The 22,344-nt window shown below is 38.5% G+C and overlaps 1 protein-coding gene across 1 annotated transcript in view; it reads left to right on the top strand.

Moving 5' to 3' along the window:
• Positions 1-6,337: 6,337 nt before the first annotated feature.
• The window catches only part of TENM1 (teneurin transmembrane protein 1), a 706,272-nt gene continuing 690,265 nt past the window's right edge, over positions 6,338-22,344 (top strand). Inside the window, exons 1-2 of the mRNA XM_072956695.1 lie at positions 6,338-6,786; positions 22,076-22,142. The gene's annotated coding sequence lies outside the window, so the exon portion shown is untranslated. The remainder of the gene's footprint in view (positions 6,787-22,075; positions 22,143-22,344) is intronic.

Genomic DNA, 22,344 nt, shown 5'->3' with positions numbered 1-22,344 from the left:
AATAAACTCAATACATGTTAACATTAATAAGATTTTCATGAAAAAGTACTATATTTTACCAAACAATTACTGACAAGAGTTGTATTGTTATCTTTAATACCTGGCTTCATACAACATAGATAAATTCTCATATTTGTTTTTGCATTCAATTAATTGATGTACATTTGTAAGAGAATGTAAGTCAAAGGCAAATAATATGTTGGTACTATTGTGAAAATAATTTTGACTACACAGGCACCCTAAAAGTCTCTAAGGAACCCCTAGGAGTCTCTGGACCAGAGAGAAGTCAGGAAGAATAAGGATAGAAAAAAGTTTATTATCTGGCAAGTATCAGAATTTGATTGACGCAAGGGAAGAGCCATTGAACTGAAAATCAGATCATAGCACATCCTCCCATTTTCCTTAGGGCAAAATCCAAAGTCCTTATTAAGGCCACTAAACCCTTGTATGATTTGGCTCCTTTCTGCCTCTCCTTTCTCATCACTCTCTGCCATCTCCCCGCCACACACACATCTCTGCCCATACACTACTTACGCTCACTACACTCCAGATGCACAGGCACGCTTTGTGTTCCTTGACATTGAGTGTTACTTCTCACGTCAAATACCACAGATTCCTTTCTCTGTACCTGTGATGCTAACTACTACTACTCATTTTACAGGCCTCAGATTAGTAGCCACTGCCTCATGGAAGCCTACCTAACCACTTCAACCCCAATCTAAATTGAGTCTCCTCTGTTCTCTTGCCAATACTGTGTTCTTTTCTTTCACAGCACTCATCAGTTTGAACTATGTATCTTGTTGTGGGATTGGTTATGTCCGTCTCCTGCCAGTGGACTCTAATCTCCACAAAGGCAAGAACAGGTATGTTTTCTTTACCACTGTCTTCCCAGTACTTAGCACTGAGTAGGCACATAGGAGGTATTCTATAAATCCTTGTCTAATAAAAGTATGAATGAGAGAATTAAGATACCTATGGGGGAGCCTGTTTCTTTAATCTGAGAAGAAATTATTCATGTTTATTGTGTAGCATGGAAATGATAACATCCTAGTTCCCAATTTTCATATAAAATGCATTTAAAATCTGTTTATGATAGACTATCCTAATAATTGTTAGCATCTAATAGCAATTGTTAATGTATGTGGCTATAAAAGTCTTATGGCCATTATTAAGCATGTGTTTTAGAAGCACTAAATGCTTTAGTTATTTCAATACAAATTAATAGTTAACTATAAGTCAATCATGATAATAATTCACTTAAAAGGTTATGACGATGAGGTGAAAAGTTAGAAGTTCAAGTGCACAAATGCCAACAGAACAATCCTAATTGTTCTATACTCTTCAAATTCTTTTTCTGGAGTGTAATTTCATCCCTCAAACAGAAATCATGGTACATTTTGAAATCAATATTTCTCTCCAACAACTGTGATAGTTAAAAAGTGCCAAAAAGTAATATTCTTAAAAGTATTTCCAATAAAAAGACAAACACTAGCATAAAGCCAGCTTTCAGATCTGCAAGGGAAGGCACTGTGTCATCTTTATGAGGGTACAAATTATTGTTATTGCCATATTTTTATGTGTATGCATATCAAATATAAGTGAATTTCATATAAATTAAAGACCAAGGTGTTATTCTTTTAACTGTCTATAATTTTAAATTTAGGCAATTATTTGAATCCCTTATAGCAATAGTACAAATGAATTGCCACTGCACCCTACTGAGAAGCCTTGGTTTCTGAAGGTTATGATTAATCTGTATTAGGGATACATTTTATTTTGAGAGGAAGGTACAGCAGCATTGATGGAGCCCTTCCAATGAGATACTCTGTGTGAATGTACACTTCCATGAGCAGGGCTTGCTATATGGAAAACAAAGTAACTTGCTAAAGCCCAAAGTTTGAAAAAAAAAAAAGAAGTATTTTGCTTCTGCTTAGAACTCTGGTCAGAGAAGTGGGTCCAGAGAATCCATTTGGATACTAAATAGGGGTAGGTAAAGAGAAGATTTTAATTGGCTTGTTGGTTATTCTCCTGGGCCTTACTTGGGTGTGTGAAAAATAATATCTATCTGTTCTGAATAGATGAATGCAAAAAATGTGTTCACCTCCAGGCTCAAGTGAGCTTCCTCCAATGTGGCTGCTTTCCCTAGAGTGGCCCACAGCCGACCACTCCCTAGAAGTAAACTGGTGACTGCAATTTTACAACTCCTTTTATGGAAACTGGGTAGAAAATCATTAAGCTACCTTTCCTGCTTCCAGTCTTTGTAGCCAAAAGTTGAGGTGTCAGCACCATTCATAATCTCTGGTAGTTGATCTCTGGATGACATTGTTATCAGTTGCAATAGGAAATAATGGTTCACCACAACAAGTATGTATTGAAGATGTACCGTGGAAATCATCTTCCCATTAGACAAGCAACCAAACACAACTCCTTCATTTCAGATGGTTTACATTGATTTTCTTTATGTAATTGTTATTGGCTTTAGTTTTCAAATATTATTGTACTTACACTCTTACTTATGAGGGTACTTAGAAATAAGATTGAAATAAGTGATGTTTTCCATTGTGCATTCCTTGCAGAAAATCCAACCTATGGATTAAACAAATACTTTAAAAAACAATCAAGGCCAGAACATCTAAATACTGTTCTCTGGGACTGAATTGTTCTAGGTACATGGTAACAGCCTTCATTATATGCTTGTTGATTAGTGAATTGTTCACAAATCTTTGAACATCTTAAGTCTCAATTTCTTTACCTATTCTCAGTGTTGGCACAGTTCCTGGAACATAGTAGATGCTCCATAATCATTTGCTGAATTGAACTTATGTAATTACATTAGTTCTGGGAATAAGTGTATAAGGGTGTATGTGTGCCTGTGTGCGGTCTTTGCTAATGAAAAGGCATATCTCTTTTAAAATTCCTAGTAAATTATTTGAGTAATATAATCTAGGCAACTGGGTAACTGTCTTATACAGGTTGCATGCTCCATTACAATTGGTTATATTTTCCTTTACATTGGCCATTCTGAAACTGACAATTTAGTGTGCCTTTTTCCTGGTATCCATACTTGAAATAGAAATTCTGGGTCCCATGAGCAAAATGACTTGAAAATTCTGCAATTTCTTATTGCTTAAATGTGTCTAGGGAATCTCTAAGGTTGAAAAAAAAATGCTTTAGGATATCCACCTACAGTATCAGGCTATGGACCTCCAGAAGCCATAAATTAGTTCTTCATAAAGGAAGAAAAGTGACAGAGCCCTCTGTACTTTGGAATTAGAAAGGGAAATAGTGTTTTTGAAGGAACTAAAGAGAGACAGGTGCAGACCAAATGAATTAAGGACTCTAGGGAGCTGTGGAAGATGGGTAAGGGAAATGAGAGGGAAGAATGTGAGAGAAAACCTAAGGAGGAGGTGGTAGAGAAGAGAGTTTTTAAAAAATGATTAAACAGACTGCCGAATTGTCAGGAGAGAAACAAGCTGAGTTTCCTTTCATGAAATCCCTGGGTATCAACTGTCCCTTCCTCCCTGTGACTTGGAAAAGAGTAACAGAGACCAGTGTGAGAGAGAGGATGATCATGGTTTTAAATTGTATATTCCATTTCCATGGCTGTTATGATTTGTCCAAGTCCCATTCTGTCAAGTTCTCTTTTCATTAATGAGAAGCTCTTTCTTGAATTGTTGGTTATAGAATTTCCTTAGACTCAGAGTGTTTTGACTCACTGGAGAAGGGACTGGCCAGATGTTTCTTTTCCTCCTTCCGGAACTCTTAGATGGGAATTGGGGAGGTATCCTGAAAGTATTTCCCTCCACAGTTCAGGGTGCAGGTAGTTCTTAATGATAAATCTTTCTTTTGTTTAGGAGATATCTCCTAAATACCTTAAATACATATGTTTTTGTTTCTTTATATGCATGTGTGTGTGTGTGTGTGTGTGTGTACATATATATGTTATTGTTTTGTTTCGGAGGAGGGTAGTGGGTTTTAAGAAGGTTTGTTTACATATTGGTGACAAGACATAGGTTTTATAGCCAGCCCTCCCGCGTTGCTTTTTCAACCGCCCAACAGAAAGATGGTTCTGGAAGCAGTTGCTATCCCCCTACAGAGTCGGGTTGTCATCTTTTGTTTCTTTGTTGGCAGAGCGATGGGGTAGGGGTGGGAGGGGTGATGGTGAGTGGCAGGGATCCAAACGATTCCTGCCCGAAGCTGAAGGCAGTGTTTGAAAAGGGACGGTGGAAATAAACGTGCTCTTGGTTCCCTGATTCTTATCCTGAGAGTGTTGAGCACGCTAAATTTCTTCCCCTCGTTGGCGTGCCGGGCTTACGGTGCTCCCTCTTTGCTAATACCTGTATCAAAACCCAGGAAGATGGGAACACAGGTTCTGAGATACACCCCTGGCGTCACCCTATACTATCTCCCTTTTAGGAAACCGAATCCGGTCCCCCTGCTCAGGAGCGCAGAGATCATCCAGCCCGGAAGCCGTCCTAGTGCAGCTGCCACCACCCAAGGAGAAGAACAGCTGGAAGCTTTGGTGAGCGCCCACCGCGCCGAGAGCCACTCTTCTCGGTGATTAGCGCCAGCCAAGGCTCCAAATGTGCCTTATTGCAACCCCTAGCGGGCTCTCAACTCGGCAATAGCTTCTTGCTTTCCTGTCCCTGCTCTAGCGGAGAAAAATTACAAAACGTGTGTGCACACATACACATTCGCACACATACACATTCACACACGCCCTTCTTTCTTCACTCAAAAAAAAACCATCAGTAACGTCTTTTTCGTAAAGAAGATTCAACTCTTCGCGCTCTCTTTTCTTTACCTAGAGATTAGCAGTCCCTGCAAACATACACGGGGCTCTCTTTGCTGCTTTGCGCGCCCCCTACCTGCCTACGTAGTGGGTGGCGCTGGGGGGAAAGGGGTCTCGGAGTACGTTAGACTCCTGTTTCTCTAGTTGGAGCAGCTCCCCTGGCTCGGCACTTGGTATCTCCCACGGTCTAGCTCTCGCTGGGAAGCCGGGAAGGAGAAGGCGACTGTGGGAGTCGCCGCCGCCCTTCTCGAACAGGAGCCAAACTCCAATCGGGGGCCAATGTCTCCCACTTCAGACTCACATCTGGCCCAGCCGTGCAGATGTTGACGGCTGGAGAGTTCCTCCACGCGAGGCGCCCTAAATCCTGAGCATGCCCAGTAGGACTCCTTATGCTCCCGAAGCGAGTTTCTGGGCATGTAGAATCCGCTTTTCCGCTTTTTCGAGGAAGCTGAAGAGGGTAGGAAGGGAGGGATCCAGGGCTTGGGGCAGCGCGCTGAGTTCGCCCGGGTACGTGCCCTCGTGCCTGGCTGGGTGAGGGGCGGAGCCGACTAGGCAGCCCAGGGATCTGGGCAGCCAGGCGGGGCAGATGCTGGAGCGCTGGGCCCCTCTCCAGGGGGAGATTGTCCGCGTTGACCTGACGCGCCGCCGGGAGGCTGCGTGTGGCCGGCCTTGGCGCGCTGGGGTCACACTGTCAGCGGGAGGCAGTCGGCGGTGCTCTCACGCGGACGGACGCTAGAAAGCTTGCGCTTCTCTTACGCACCACACTCAGGGGCTTGGCTTTTCTGGAAGGCGGGGGAGAGGGGAAAAGGAGGAACACAATTTCTCTCTCTTTTCTTTTTCTTTGCTTTTTTTTTTTTGTGCCAAAGTTATACTGGCAAGAGAGAGACTTCGCATTTTCTAAGTCAGTCCTGAGGCTTTACACATCGCAGTAGTGATCGCTCTCGTGTGTGTGTGTGCGTGTGTGTGTGTGTGTGTGTGTGTGCTAAGTGTGCAGCAGCGCGCGCGTTTGGTATGTCGTGACTATAAAACACGGTCCCAGGTTGATCTTTCGTTGACAAACACTCCTGCGAAGCCCCCACCCCACCTATCCCTTGGAGAAAAAAAATAGAAGCTGGTCCTGAGTGTCCCCTGGCCAGAAACTTATTGTGGTACGAAATCTAAATTTTGTTGATCCATATTTCCTTCGTCTGTTCCCACCCCCAGCTTTCTCCTTTCCTCTCTTCCACCCTCTAACACCCTGGTCTTTCTCATCTTGACTTCCCTTCCTTTGCCCGCTACCTGCTCCCTCAGCCCTCCTCCTCCTCTTCTCCTCCCCCCCTCCCCCGTCTCAGCTGCGGCTAAAACCTGGAGTCTTGGGGAAAAGGGAGGAAAAAAAAAAAAAAACCCTTGGCTGTGGAGCTGTCAAACCGGGCATGCTCAGTAGACAGGGCAGGTTTTTTGGTCTCGAGTAGCGGAGAAACATTTTTTGCACCACCGCGACCAGCCTTAGAGCGCGGCGGCGGCGGCCACGGCAACATCAGCGCAGCCATCAGCCGTGCAGACGCCCCGCACCCGGGAGCGCGGCGGGCTCCGGCTTAGTCCGGAGTTCACCTCCGAGTGCCCCGGGGGCTGAGCTCACCCCTTCTGCTCGCACACACACGCACACTCTCTCTTTCACGGACACACACGCGTATACACACTCTCGCACACACGTACGACCCTGGGCGCAAGCACCTTCCTGGCAGCTGATCGTCCGCTGGCGCGGTAGTAGCCAGGTTCGGTCCCTGACCCCGGCGGCTGCCGGCTGAGAGCACCGCCGCCGCCAGCCGGAGGAGAGCGATGCCGGGGCCCGAGCGGCAGCTCGAACAGTAATGTGGATTTACAGTCATTTCCCGCAAGAACCGGCTGAGACGCCTGAGGTCCCGGGCACTGGCAGCGCCCGGCGGGGCTGAGCACCTGGCGAGGGGGCGGGGGACAGCACCTAGGGACGCCACCGAAACTTGCGCCTGGACTAGGTAGGTGCGTTGCTCCCGGCCCCCACCTCCCTTCCTCTGGCTCGCGGCCCCCACCCCCACCTCCCACCCGAAGGACTCCGGGCGAACTTCGCCCCGAGGCTGCAGGCGACGGATGGCGGCTCCTAGCAGTGAGCAGCGGGCTGCATCCTCTCTGGGAGTCCTGTCCGATGTGACAGGACCTCCGCCCCTTTTTCTCTCGGTCTCCGCCGGGCCCGGGGCTCTGGACCACCGAGGGGAGATGGGAGGTCGGCCTTGTTCGCAGTTGAAGCTTTCAGCGGGCCCTGGGGGCGCTGCCCTTCAAGGGCTCAATAGGCTTCTCAGGCGACACTTTTGCCAACCAACTCCTTCGGTTCTGAAAGGGGGGCCCTCGCCTCGGCTCTCGCGCAGAGCCCCGGCGCTCTAACAAGTGGACCTGGACGCTGGGGAGGGGGGTCTCTGTCCGAAAAGAGACAAGGGGGCGCCTCTCTTCCAGCATCCTTCCCACCTGGAACGTCTGCCAGGGGCTCGGCCACTCGGGTCCCGCTCCTGCCGTCTGTCTGAGAGATGATGCCCAGGGGCTAGGACTCACTTTAGTACCTGTTTGCTTTTGAATTTCTTTTTGAGCCTCACTCGGGGAGCCCAGGTTCCGGGGGGAACTCCAGGACCTCCTTCTAACCTACGACGTTTGGGGCTCCACCCGATACGTCCTCCGTACACCCCAATTTTTGTCAAGTGATAAGTCATTACGCAGCAGTTGGTGCTCTGGGAGCCGTCGATGTTGGCTTTAACCACGCGCTCAGCCGCGCGGGTTTGTGTGTTTTCGCCTTTCATCCTGAAACATGGTACCGGCAATCTAGCAGCGGCTAGCTCATCTGCGGGGTGCCAAGTACCCTCTAGGCATGCCTGGGGAAATGTACCCTTACTTTCTTTCGCTCCTCAACGGGCGGATTGCCAGTTCAGTTTTAGGATGGTTTTCCTAGAGGTCGAGAGGGGAGACTGTTTAGAGCTACTTGGTGAGTGGATGTGTTTGCAGTCGGGAGTGTATTTAAACATTTCAGCAAACCCAGTGCAGCCGGTTGTTTACAATTGCGGAGGCAGACGATCTCACTCCACTAGTAGATGTCGTCTCGACATCTATTTCGCCACCGGGGGAGTAGGGGCGGGGGCGGGGGCTGGTTTGCAGCTCGTGCTTGCCGTCCTCAGCTTCGGATTTAGCAGATCTGCACCACTGCTACTGGCGATATGCTAATACGGGTAGGTCTTCAAAAATGAAGCAGTTGGTCTGGAGACGCCCAGAACTTTCCCGTTTTTTCCCTGCAATGTTAATCTGGAGGTGTATTTGAAGTGGCCCGAAGAATTACAAAAAGAAGTTCCCAGTGCCATAGAAGGGAAATTAGTAGCCACTCAGTTTTAGAAATCAAAAGAAAACGAAACACCCCAGTGGATCCTAATAGGTACTGTTAGATTAGCATTTAATTGATCGCATTTGTGGTAAGGGTCACAGACAGCTTTCTTGAATTTTAGATTGTGTTCTATTACTAAACTGATAAACCAGGCTACACTACACTGTAGACTCAATCGCTACTCTTTTAACCTGTTTGGGGAAAACATTGCAAATGTCTGCTCCGTTATTATCTTTTGGCTGAGGTATCTTGGTGCATCTTCTTAGTCCGAAGACTTCCGATTTGGAGCATAGGGTACTCCAGGGCTGCCAAGAAAGAGTACAGTCTAAGAAGAAAAGGCTTTTTTTTTTTTTAAATTAAAAGGCGATCCACAGCTTTACAGTCTGCTCCATGATTACCTAGCATTTGTTAACTTGCTCACTGCCCCCCCTCCACCTTGCTCTTAATATCTGCACCGTGGGGAAAAATGAACTTTCATAAGGCATAGTATGACCCTTTAAGTAAATAAACTGGAAAAACAGAGTCCTAGTTTTACCATTTTTGTCCAAATTCATAAGTTTTTATGTGTGTGTGATGTGTTAATAATTTATTATTTCAAAGTTTTTTTAAAGGGCAGTTAAAAGCTTTCAAATATGCCAAAGTAATGTTGAAACCTTTCAATGATAATAAAAGGAAGTCACAAGATGCATTTGAAAAGGGGTTCAGTTAATTTCTAAAATGAATCCATGCTCTCAATATTATCTAAAAGTTTTCAGATTGTCTCCCAGAATGTTTTTGAAAAACAGGTGTTTCTGGAAAACAACGTTTGCGTAATAAAACTAATAGAGTCTAGTACCTGGAACCATGCCAGACACAGAGTAGAAAAGGAGTATTTTTTGAGTACATGAATTAGTATTTATCACTAGTTCTAGGTCCAAATTATGAATTAAGAACAGGCATGTCATTTGTCAAAATATGCAATGGAGCTGAAGGAAAGAATGCTTTGTAGAATAATTATGCTGTAAGGGTGGTTAAGTGATATTCCAAATATTCAAACAGGTAGATGTGTTAAAAAGTAAAATCAAATTATATGTAACTACCATCTCTTTCAAAGGCCTAATTTGAAGTCTGAATACTCTCAAGGTCTCAATGTTTTACTTAAGCTATCGTATGTGTAAATAAAACTGGCATGATCGTTGTTTCCTGTATAGTCATTGTGCCTTTCTGATGGTTCTAATACAAAGATTCTTGCTGAAGCAGAACAGTCTAACATTCAAGTTTATTCTGTACAATATTACTTTAAATTTTCAAACTGCAAAATATTCTTTTGATATGTTGCCTCTTAAAACAGAAGGCTTAGTGGAACTTTATTTTCCATGACAGCCTTAAAAACTTGGAAGTGCTAAGAAGTTTCAGTATTAATTAACATAACCATTTTTTTTCATTTTATGTTAGAGATAGCAATTAGAATTCATGTAATTTTTACTTGAAGCTTGCTTTTCCCGATAGTCTATCAGTTGCAGTTTTCAGTATAGTTATCAAGTACTTGGTGTAGATTATGGTTAATAAATTCCCTAAGGTTTCCCAAACAAGTGATTTATCTATCTATTTACTTACTTACTGACCTGAGGTCACAAGAAGACCAGTACTTTGAATACTTAATGCAATGATTAATTTTTTAATGAAAACAAATTTTCTTATAGTATTAACATATTTGTTCTCTCTCTCACGCAGACACATGCGCACACACACATGCACGCGGACACATACACACTTAGAAGCAATCTCATAAGAATGCCATGCATTAGATATAAAACATGTATTATAATTTTATTGATTTATATATATATTTAAAATTCCTGTTGATTTATCCTTAAAAGTAGTAATCCATGCATACTTAAAAAAAAAAGAAGCTTCCCATCCTTTACCATTTGGAAGAAAGGTTTGAACTGGATTATTAGCACAACTACAGGGAGATAAAATGATGAAGAATATTGTAAGGGATAATATTTAGCAATTATGATCAACAGCATATATCCACAGCTGGAAATATAGCTGCTGATTATAAAAAATTAAAAGGAATCAGATTTCAGAACTGTTCCCATATACAAAAACTGCTTTAAATTATCTGCAGATTCTGAGTATTAGATTAAATCACTATTTTGAATAGAGATTACTCTTTATGTTTCCTTTCCCTAAACGGTAAAATATTCTGAATCCTAACTTAATATATTATTTCTTTTCCTTTCTGTTTTCCTTTTTTTTTTTTTTTTAGAACTGAGGAAAGTAAATATCAAATAGAACCAGCTAAAATCATGCTTAGTTTGAGCAGGTGAATGCTATAAAAGGTTTCACACAGCTTTTGATTATTCCTAACAACCTTGATGGTCCAACCATATGTTCCTCTTCCGTATGTGGTACTCTGTTATGACAATTTATATAATGTATAGAGATTTTGTAGTTTGCTATATGTTCTATGGTACAATTTAGCAAGACCAATGAAACTGCTTACATTTGGGACCCCTGAAAAATGGGGCTGAGGAAATGGGAATATGATGACATAAACTGAAAATTGTTTTATAACAATATTTATATCAATTGTACTGCTAACATTTCTATATACAATCAAAGCAAATTAGTTTTACATTTCTATATACAATCAAAGCAAATTAGTTTTAATTGGAGATAGTAAATATTTTTACAGTTGATGTTGGATTACTAATGTTTTAAAAATAATAATTTAGAGTCTGATAAATAAAGCCTGTTAAATTCTTATGTAACTTCAGGATTCATTTGTAGACCTGGAAGTATAATCTTGGATAATTTACAAATTAAAAAAAAAAATCTCACTTTTACTTCCTGTCCAGGTCTCCACTTTAGGTAAACAATAGCATATGGTGAAACATGCATATATGCCAACTAACCACTATCTCTTGGATGATGTTTTCAATGTGATGTAATGATTCTGAAATATTGGATTCTCCATTCCCACCTACTCTTAACTGTATGAGTAGAGAAGGTAATTGGAAAATGGACACAGGAAAATGTGTTAAATCATCTCATTTCATATCAGTGAATCACACCCTGTGAAGCTCTTAGTCGGAGCCTCCATATCTGTGTTTATGGTAGGTATGTGCCAAGATTAATATTTTTTTCTGGGTACTTATGACAGGTCTCTATGGCTATATCTAGGGGACACCCAAATATATGAGTGAAAAGTTCCGTCAACCATCCAGCTGTTTGGGGTGATGCAAACAAACATCTGGTCGGTTGAGAGAATTTTTTACTTAGTCTCTGGATGTTTTGGAGTCATGTAAACTGGATTATTAGCACAACTACAGGTAGATTAAATGCTGAAGAATATTGTAAGGGATAATATTTAGCAATTATGATCAACAGCATATATCCACAGCTGGATATATAGCTGCTGATTATAAAAAGTTATCATCAGGCTGATGAATCTTAATGTCTATGTCAAAAAAAGAAAAACATAAAATGAAACACTTTAAAATACACATAGAGTACCTCAGACACTCTTGGGTTACTGTAAAATATGTAATGAACTAAATGCCATCCTGAATCTACAGCCTTCTATGAAATGTGTAAGGAGATGTTGCTTGCATTCCTCAGCAATGACAAAAACAGAAACACACTGGCCTTTTCAACAAGCCAGGAAATAAAACACTTTAAATTCAATTCTGCCTCCCCTCCTTCGCCCCCAGTACTGATTCATCGGTTTAAAGAAATCAACTTAAAGAGTTTGATATTTTGGCTTCTTACAATTTCCTGCACCTCAGTTTTCACCGATTTTTCTACTGCCATGGAAACTAGATGGGACAGACAGCTGGGAGTCACTAATTCAGGATGGGAACCTGTTTGTTAATTTAATTACATGTCAGGCTGTTGGTCCCTGAAAGTAACTGTAAAAGGCTGGGGGATTGAATTTGCAAGCAATAAATGATTAAGCAGAACAAAAATCTGTGCCATCTCTGTCATTTTCCTGAAGATCGTACTGCAACCCTCCATGTCCCTACTCAAGCAGTTCTTTAAAAATAATCACAGAAATAGAGGTGTGATTTGTTCATTCCTATTGGTATTTATGTGTATGCTGCTGCAGGGCATTTTTTGTTCTATGAAGACATTCACAGCTGTAAAATAGTTTCATAATAGATATTACATTGAAAATACATGTTCATTCAAATTATGATTTTGTAGACTTTGAAGAAGCCTAGTTAGAGATCATAGTAAAGTTAAATATAAATAATGCTGGAATTTTCCAGTAAGATTATTATTTTCCCTTTTCAAGTATAAAAGTAATTTTATTAAAATATTGCGCCCCACTTTTTTTTATTACCGAGACCAAATGGATTTGAATACATTTATTTGAAATCTGTAAACACTTATTTTACCCGTCAGCATAAACCATATTGATTGTTTTACTATTAATCGACTAAGTTGTCAATTGATAAGTAGTCAACAATGAGGAAATTGCCTTTTAATGTTTCTCATATTCTGTTGTAACATTTTTGTTTCTGATTATGACTTACAAAATTGAATTTTGGGATCACAAACTCTAATATGAGCTGAATTACAATCCATGTTAAGCTTTTTGCAATATTATCAGCTATGGGTTCTGATAAACTAATATTTTTTCCCTGAATTTAAAGCTGTAAACAAATTTCTATATTATGGCTAGGAAAGAGTGATTCCCAAAAAGGATTGTGATACGGAAAAAAAAGAATGGCTATCAAAATCTGTATCTATATTTATATGTCACCAGGTAATTTTCTGTTTTAGAGTGACTAGAATTTCAAAATATAAATGTCTCAGACAGAATTATTAAAGATAGAATGAAGTAGTGCTTTAAAAGTTTAGTAAAAATCATTTTCATTTTTACATTTTAGAGAACATTTTTAATATCAGGATCCAGTTTTGGGGTATTGAATTGCATATGTTTTGTTAATTGGTTTATTTTTGTTACTTGAGCTATATCTGAGTAAATATACTAAAATATCTGAGTAAAACATGAACAATTCTGTCAATCAGCATTATTGAACATGTAGATTTCCTAGTATCTATCTATGTCATATCTTCTGTGTCATGTCGATTTCCTCTAACCTTTCAGCAGGTGCTTGGCCTTTGGGTGTACAGTGAAAAAACATTAGTTAATCATCTGGATAGTTTCAAAGATCTGATCAATGAATTTTAACTGTTTATCCAAATGATGGTGTGGAGTTAGTTATAGCCTCAGTTTTCCTTTTAAAATTACTAAATATTTACTTTTAAATTTTTTTCCTATTTAGATGAAAGGTACTGTAAATATTAAGAATAGCTGATTGCAGATATATATATGTGTGTGTGCATGTATATGTGTGTGACATTCAGTAAACCCCTATATGGTTTTATCAAAGGAAATTCAGTTTCATTTTAATGTTTGGAATCACAGCTCAGTGTTTTTAGCTGCCTGTATGAATGAGGGCTTTTAAAGCAGCCAAAATAAAAGTACATTGCTATCAGTTTGCATACTTCAGGGAAAATCTGATCGCAGGCTAAGGTCAAGGAGAAAATTTCCCAGTTGCATAGTTTTGCATAATTGGTGGATTCTAAGTGTTTATATTACTTCTAATGCCTCTGTGTGGTTTAGACACCTGTCAAAAAGAAGGTGCCAGATTAGATGGACAATTGGTTTATTAGATGTTGCAATCCCTGTGTCCCAGCTGCATATAGACATTTTAAGAAAATTCTACAGTTGTTCAGAGAAATTAGAAAAAGATACTGCAGATGGCCTATCTCAGTAATCCAGGTTTTTTCAGGTATATTTAAAATTAAATGTCCTAAGAGATGATTAATTCAGCAAAGTTATTGATAATAGACTCATCTTATGCTACACATCCTTTGCACCTATGATGATGCCTTATTAAAGGTGTCTTAATCTTGCTAATTACCACCTGTGTTTAAATATAGAAATGTATAAATACACTACAACCACACAGTGGCTGGAAGCTTTCTAAACCTGAAATGTTCCTAGCTAACTCAATTGCTATCAACAAAATGCTTCTGATCAACATTTTGAATTTATACTCTGTGCGTTACCTCTTGCTTTAGCATTAATGATTTTCTTTTTTAAAAGCTGCTCTGTTTAAATGCAAGCATTTGAATGATATTGGTGTGTGATCTTCTGTTCTATTAACTAGCCCCCAAATATGTTTGTGTTTATGTGTGTGGGGATGGAATTTTTTTTCTAAAGAAGTATTTAAAGTATATGTACATTATTGACATGGATTTTTCAAGCATCATTTACAGAAACATACAAGGACATCACCTGTTTGCTTACTGTATGCTTGAAATGAATATATATTTTTATGATTGTGACTCATATCTTTAGAGCTTTCAGCGATGTAGGGAAGCATTGACAGAATTGCTGTGCAGGTCAAATGAGAAACTCCTTTTATTAATTTCACTAATGAGATCTAGTGACCTCTTAGGTAGAAGGCTGTGCAGTTGATTGGCCAATTGATACCTATTGCTTAGACTTGAGAAGACTCTTTGTACCTTGAAATATCAATAAAATCACTCTCATTTCTTCCTCCCTCCTTCCCTTCCTTCCTTTCTTTCTTGATCTTTCAACTATTTCCAAGACTTGTGGTAGTATATAGATTTATGTGAAAAGAAGTTCTGTGACATTCACTAAACTTTTGGGAGAGATTAATCTTTTTATTCTTTTTCTAAATCTGACCAATTCCTTAGGTATATCCTAGCAAATTATAAGTATAATGTAAAATATTACTTTTGTTTTGTGTTGGCTCATACATTCTTTCAATTATCTTAGGCTGGAGCTAAAATAACACACCAATTTTCTGGGTTGGTACCCTTTATTACAGATTTATTCTGTGCACACATCCATACATTGCCAGTGCATTTGTGATTAATCTTTCACGTTTAGTCTAATAAAATGTCAACACTTAGGTGTGACACCGTTTATTTTTGGTTTCAAATACATGAAGTGTTAACACAGGGGTGCTACTGTTTTTTCTTTGTTTTGTTCTTTTCCTTTTTTTTGAGATTTTGCCTTGTTGAAACATTGGACAACTTGTGAAAGTGAAGTAATTTTAATATAAACAATTAGAATTCAGTGCAAGGGAAATATTCTAAGGGTAATTTAACACAAAATAGAGAAAAATTTAGCAATATATTTCTGTTAAACATGAAATAAAACATGTTTAAGAAAATATGTAAAACAGCTATAGACTTAGTAAGAAGAGAACTCTGGTCCCAGATATTTCACAAAATACTTGAGATTGCTTTGTTGTTGAAAAGGCAGAAGAAGAAACAATGTTTGCACAGAGCTCTGAGATAATGAGTCTTGAAATCACAAGTGTTTTCCACAAAGACTCTCCGAGTCTCATGGAGTAGCTTCTTTTTTTGTTTTTCACTGAATACTTCAGTATTACACAGTTTTTGTTATACATCATAAAACAATCTTCATGAAGAAAAAAACTTTATCTGTTCAATTATCCATTAATTCACCTAAATTTTTTAAATGACCCTGTTTACTCACTGATGGAAAGACATCAAAAAAAACTTACTATCTATTGAGCGGACTGACATGTAAGCATATTCTTATGTAACAGATGCCCTAGAAGAGGAATAATTAGAATGTTTTGGAAACTCAAAGGTAGATTTAACTTTATAAAGGGTAAGTCATTTGAATTGGCTCTTAAAGAATAGGTAGGAATTTTTTAGTCAGAAGATACGGAGAACCACATTCTACATGGCTAAAAGATTGTGAAAGGACATACCAACCCAGGAAAATAGAGTGTCATTTTATTTCCTGCCCAAGTCTGGGGAACAGACGTCAGGGATAATGTCTTATTTTATTTCCTAATATGTGCCTGACACACAGAGGGTGCTTAGTACATGTTTGTTGAATGAATGAATGTGTTAGGGTTTTCACGCATGGAGAGTTATACTGGGAAATGGTGGTTTTTCTGATGTTTATCCAAAATCACACAATGTACTGCATTGTAGCAAAAGCTACTGAATTAGATGAGAGGCTTTAAAGTTGCGGGGGTGAGGGGCAACTCACCAACTTTGAGTTTTAGAAAGATGACACCTGTATGAAGGATGGATTGAAGTGCATTAAGAGTAGTAGCAGTGAGACATTAAGGAAAACTTTGAGGGCCATTCATAAGGTAACATTTGATTATATTTATGGGCTGAGGGAGAGGGAGGAGTTGACACTGAGGCTTTGGGATCGGGAAATTGTGTAATGCCATTAGGCAACATAGGGAGCACAGAAAAAGTCAGTTTGGGTGGGGATAATGAGGTCCGATTTGCATTTATTTAATGTGAGACACTATCTAGACATCCAGATGGAGATGATTTGTCATAGATGGAAATTACAGATCTGAAGATCAGGCCTTAAAGTAGAGATTTGTATATCATCAGTCAATGTAGTAGTTGAAATCATAGGAATAGGAAGGTGAGTTCATCTAGGAAGTGTATATAGAGTAAGAAGAGAAGGAAAGATGAAATCTTGAGAAACATTGAACTTAAGAGGTTGGTGAAATAAGAAGAGCCTTGAAGAGAGATCAAGTCAAGAATAAGGTCAGAGAGATAGGAGGCAAACCAGGAAACAATGAAATAGAAGCTAAGGGAGGAAAGGATTTTATTAGTGCCATATGGGCCAAGGCATGGAGAGATAATTCATAAGCGGAAATTAAAATGGCTAATAAATGTGAAAAAAACTCAGTCTTCAATAATCAAAATAAATGCAAATTAGAAACAATAAATACAAGGGTTTTTTTTTTGTTGTTTCACACCTGACATCCAACCAATTAACAAACATTGTTGACTCTACCTTCAATCCATGTCCTCTGTTTGAATCATTTTCTCCTCACTCATCATTAGTATTTTAGACCAAACCTCCATCATCTCTCACCTAGACTACTGAAATGCCTCCTAATTGATGCCCTTACATGCATTTTCCTCCCCATATATTTTTCCACACAGCAACTAGGGTGATCCTTTTAAAAAATAAATAAGATCTTGCAGTCTTCCGACTCTCTGCACTCTGATAGCTGGCTTTGTCACACTTAAATTAAATTAAAAAAAAACTTTAAAAATCTTTACTATGTCTTACACAGTCTTGCAGGATCTGGTCCCTGACTGTTTATCTGGTCTCATGTCTTACCATTCTTCCCACTAAACCTTGTTCACAACATTCTAGCCACACTGCCTTCCATTTTGATCCTAAAACATGCTGTGCATTTTTGTCTCTCACAGCCTTTGCACTTGCTGTTTCTTCTTCCTGAAATGAATTTTCTCTAAGATTTCTACAGGTTTACTTTATCACTTCATTCAAATCTTTGATACAATTTTCCTTCATCAAAGAGACCTTCCCTGGCCATCCTACGTAATGAATCTAATTGTGATTTTTTATTTTCTATGCCTTTATCCACTTCTATTTTTCCTGATATTACTCATCACTACCTGGTGTCACACTGTATTCTTGTTTATTTAGATTTATCAAATTTACTAATATATTAGCTCCCCACGGGCATGGACTTTGCATCTGTTTTGCTCACTACTGGATCCATATCACCTAGCACAGTGCCTGGTACACAGCAGCTGTTTCATAAGTATTGGTTGAATCAATGAGTAAATAATAAGGACATGATGAAATGTTAATTGGTATAGATTTGGCAGTTTGCCGCAAAAGCCTTAAAAATGCTCCTACCATTTGACCCAGTAATTCTACTTCTGAGAATTTATCTTAAAGAAATAATGTGAAGGGCAGAAAAGGCTTTATTTGCAAAGATTTTCACCAAGCATTATTTGTAATAGTGGAAAAAAATGAAAGAACTTAAATGTTCATCAAGGGAATCGCTAAGTGATTTATGGTACGTTTAGACAATGTAGTAATTTATGGCCATTAAAGATGATATTTACAAATATTTTATGATAAAATGAAAATGTTTATGTTATACTATCAAGTGATAAAGCAGGATACAAAATTGTATCTACCCAATATGTAAGAAAGAAAGAAAAGGACTGGAAAAAGATGCACAAAAGTGCTAAAAAATAACTATATCTGTTTGGAGGAGGTGGATAGTAGGTGATATTTTTCCTTTATGCTTTGTGCATTTTTCAGATTTTCTATAATAAGTCTGTATAACTTTCATTACAGAAAAAAATACATTTATGAAACAAAGAGGAAACAAAAACAAATATAAGTATTGGCACCTTAGAAGTGCGGTTTAGATAATAAACAACAAGGAGGATAAATCTGTTCTCGAGAGATGGTGCTGGAGGGAGAGGAATATACCAGTTGTAATTGGGGCCAACTGTTCTCTGGTTGCTTTATTTTGAAGAGGTCTACGGATAGGGAAAATAATTGAGATCCAGTGATCCAATCTGATCTTCACTCACTGGAGAACCAAGGATGGTTGAGTTTATCCTGTCAGGATTTAAACAGGATGTTCAAGGGAGATTAGGCAAGTTAAAACTTCTTCATATTGCTGTGGAAAGCAGTAGCAATTTGCTTCATGTAAAACGGAAGTGATTGCTCACTATATTTCTTCATGTCATGTAGTAAAAACAATTAAGTGAAGTTAGACTATAGATTACTTGGCTATTCAGTCACAGTCACCTATAATGGAAGAGAAGAAAAATAGCATTGAAAAGTTTTGACAGGTCTCATCGTTAGGAATGCCTGTATTGCCAGGAAAGAAAAGAAGCCACAGCCAATAATGTAAATCTAGAAGTTCTCTAGGCCCTGAGGAAGAAAGTGACAGTGCAAAATGTTGCAGCATTAATTGTCGGAGGGCACTGATCATTGTAATGGGGAAACTGTCTCTGTTACTAACACAATTATTTTCTATAAGGTTTTTGAGTAAGTGTCCCATTAGAAAAATAGCATTAGGGTTTTCAAAGCATGTGTAGCAATAGGTAAAGATACACTCATTAGTAAAATACAGTGTGATCTGTATGTAGTCCAAAGTCCCTTGAAAATAGAGATAGTGTTAATACAGGGGTTATAGTTATAATTAGTTTATAATTGAGTAATTATTGAAAAAAGTTTAAAAAGTCCCATTTTCTAAATGAATAGAAATTATACTTCTAAAATACATCTGAGAAAGATATCTATCCATACACACATATATGGATATCCATATAATGTATATATTTTTTGAACCAGACTTTTTGACCCTTTTTCTGCTCACCTCCAATTTATGCATTTTATCTCCATAGGCAATCTCAGATGATAGTTTCATTTTAAGAAGCTGAGAGCTGAAAGATAAAGAATAGTATTCTCTATGTGGGACCAAACAAGAGTCAGTGGCACTAATTAAAGTTTGAGTTAGATGACCTCTTAATGAGCTGTTCAGATTTGGATTTAGGACTCTGCTTGCAGGCTCTAGCCTATCTCCAAGACCAATAGTTCTGTGAGGTGCATTTCTAACATTTGTGGCTCCTGCTGGTGTGCGTTATTTGGTTGCGTTCAGTGATGGTCCTGTCAAACATTCTAACTTTTCTTCTTTTAAAGAGTAGCTAGCCCTCATGCAGTATTAACACAGTCAACAGTGTCTTTTGTGGAAATGAGTTCTTGAGTAGAACAAAGAGGTAAAAGGTGAGGGAAGTTGTGCATGTTGGGAACTGATAAGTGATGACAAGTAACCTGGGATATTTTGTATAGATCAACATGTGAACTGGACCTCTCTAATCATAAATGGGGAGATAGACTCCTAGCAGCTTCAGTCTGAAGACAATTGAGAAGTGAGCAGAGAAGAACTATATGATTTTAAAGCCCTCTTGCTTCCCAGTCCTCTGTGTATCTCACCCAGGCAAAATGCTGCATGTAGGCCAGTCTATTTTTTAAAGCAATTTTTCTAGCTGCCTTGCAGAATCAGCCTGTTGGGTACGAAGCCAATTTCTACAGACTTGTTCTGGTATATGTGGCAGAAGAGCCAGGAATATTTTTTGTAGTCTAGATCTAAGTACTTTCTGAAATGTCTTCCCTTGAAAGATTCAAACTTAGCACCATTATGGAACTACATGAACACTTGAGCAGAACCATGTCTTTTTTGAGCAACGTTAACAGTGATGAAAAATGCACATCGGGCAATTAGATTGCAACTAATCAAGAGCACCACTTAAGTCTATTATGAATGATTTATATATAGTATATTGGATATAGAGATCATTAGTAATAATATAATAGTCTATTATCACTGTAAGGTCACCTTGGTAAAAGGTGACAATGATGTTATTGACCTACATTTAAAAAAAATTACATTTAGATATTGTCTTCTGTCTTGATTTACTGTGTAGAAATTGTAAGTTGTTTGCCCTTATTACTGAGATTTTGCCTCAAATATTAAAAAAAAGGTTTGGGAATTACTTGATTGATAAATTGGGGCTATCAGGTTAATTAAGTGCCAATCATAAAATATTGGAATGTTAATCTTTTCCTTTTTCTTTAGCTTTAATTCACCACACAGCCTTTTCTAAAATGGGTTTTTGAAGAATTTAAAACATAGATCCTTTTAATATATGGGTGATATAGTTTCATTTTAGAAAAATTGCAAAATAATGTGCTTTTTTGTTTATCAATATATTGTTAACATATTTCTATGTCAATAAAATATATATGTATACACACACACATATTCAGAGACAGAGATACAGAAAGAGACAGAGACACAGAGAGGTGAAAAATTTTGTAATTCTCCCCTTCCCCAACTCTTCAAAGCAAGTATAACTTGCTTTAAAAGCAGCACGTTAAAGCCATAGGTAGAGGTGATATGGAATAACAATTAATATCCTTACGGTTCCTGTTATCATATTTAATGGCTTTTTAGTAAGACATCATGTTTTTCCTTGACTTAGTTAACCAAGCACCAATTATTGGGCATTTAGGTAATTTCCAATATTTATTATAAAAAAATGTAAAAGTTCTTATACATACTTATTTGTGTACATCTCTGATAATTGCCTTATAAATGTATAAACATGACAAAATAAATATATAAACATAGAGTAAGTAGATTGAAGGGAACACATGTTTTTAAAGCTTTTGGTATCTACTGACAAGTTGCCCTCCAGAAATACTGTACTAATTTACATTACAGAGGAAGGATTTTATAAAGTTCATATGTTAAACATCTGTGTGACTTCATATTGAGCACTATATGTATCAGAGTGAGAAGTGTATCTGTCAAGTTGTGTAAATTAATGGGGATCATTATAGGGTACACTTCTTGCCCTATTGCCCAGTACCAAGTGTGGCATATGGAGACAGTCAATTTTATAACTTGAATAGGGAAGTCATGTAGGACTTTGGAAACCAAAGTGAGGGGACATGGATTCTAGTCCTGGCTCTGCCACTAACCACATATGTGATTTTGTGCAAGCCATTTATAAGCTCTCTGGGTCTCAATTTACTAATTCTATAACAGGGTTGTTTTGAGGATTAAATGAAATGTGTATATGAAGGTTTTCTGTCAATTGTGAAAGACTGCCTTAATATAAGAGATTACAATTATTATAAATTACATTGGTGAAAACTTCTTGAAACTGTGGGCATTTCATCTCAAAATGAATGGTATATTGAGTGAAAATTGAATAATATTAGATTGGGAGAGTCTTTGGATGAGAATTCCATAGCCCTCCAGGTATACTCATCCATAATTAAGAAATTCTTTATTAGCAGTGTAGTTAATGCAGTTGTTTGAAGTTTCATAAAGACCTTTTAAGAAACTGACTCCTTTATCCCTTATGAATTGCAAAATGAAGTCTTATATTCACAACTCCCATGCCCACTCCCAATCCTACCCTACATGTCTCTTCCTTTCCCTCATATAGGGACTGCTTTGGACTTGCTGGTACATATGTTTGAAGGATAATTTGGCCTAATTTGTTTACAGGAATTACAAGGGTGACCTTTATTCAGCTGTCTCCTTTTTGATTCCCATAACTTCTGGATCTCTCAAGGTATGTGCATTCTACTGAAATTTACTTTGTGAGTTAAACACATAGATATATAATGTGAAAAGAATGGAATGTTCCACATCTTTAATCAGTTATATTTATTAAATGCCGTGTAAATGAAATGCATTGTTTTAAACTTTAAAAAACTCATTTGGCCATTGTATAGATAAGCTTGTGTCTGTACTTCATAACTGTTTGCATCTTT

Source organism: Vicugna pacos, chromosome X (assembly GCF_048564905.1).
Source record: "Vicugna pacos chromosome X, VicPac4, whole genome shotgun sequence".
In the NCBI taxonomy this organism is placed as follows: Eukaryota; Metazoa; Chordata; class Mammalia; order Artiodactyla; family Camelidae; genus Vicugna; species Vicugna pacos.
Note: the sequence above shows the minus strand (reverse complement) of the source record. Positions and strands in the feature narration are given on the sequence as shown.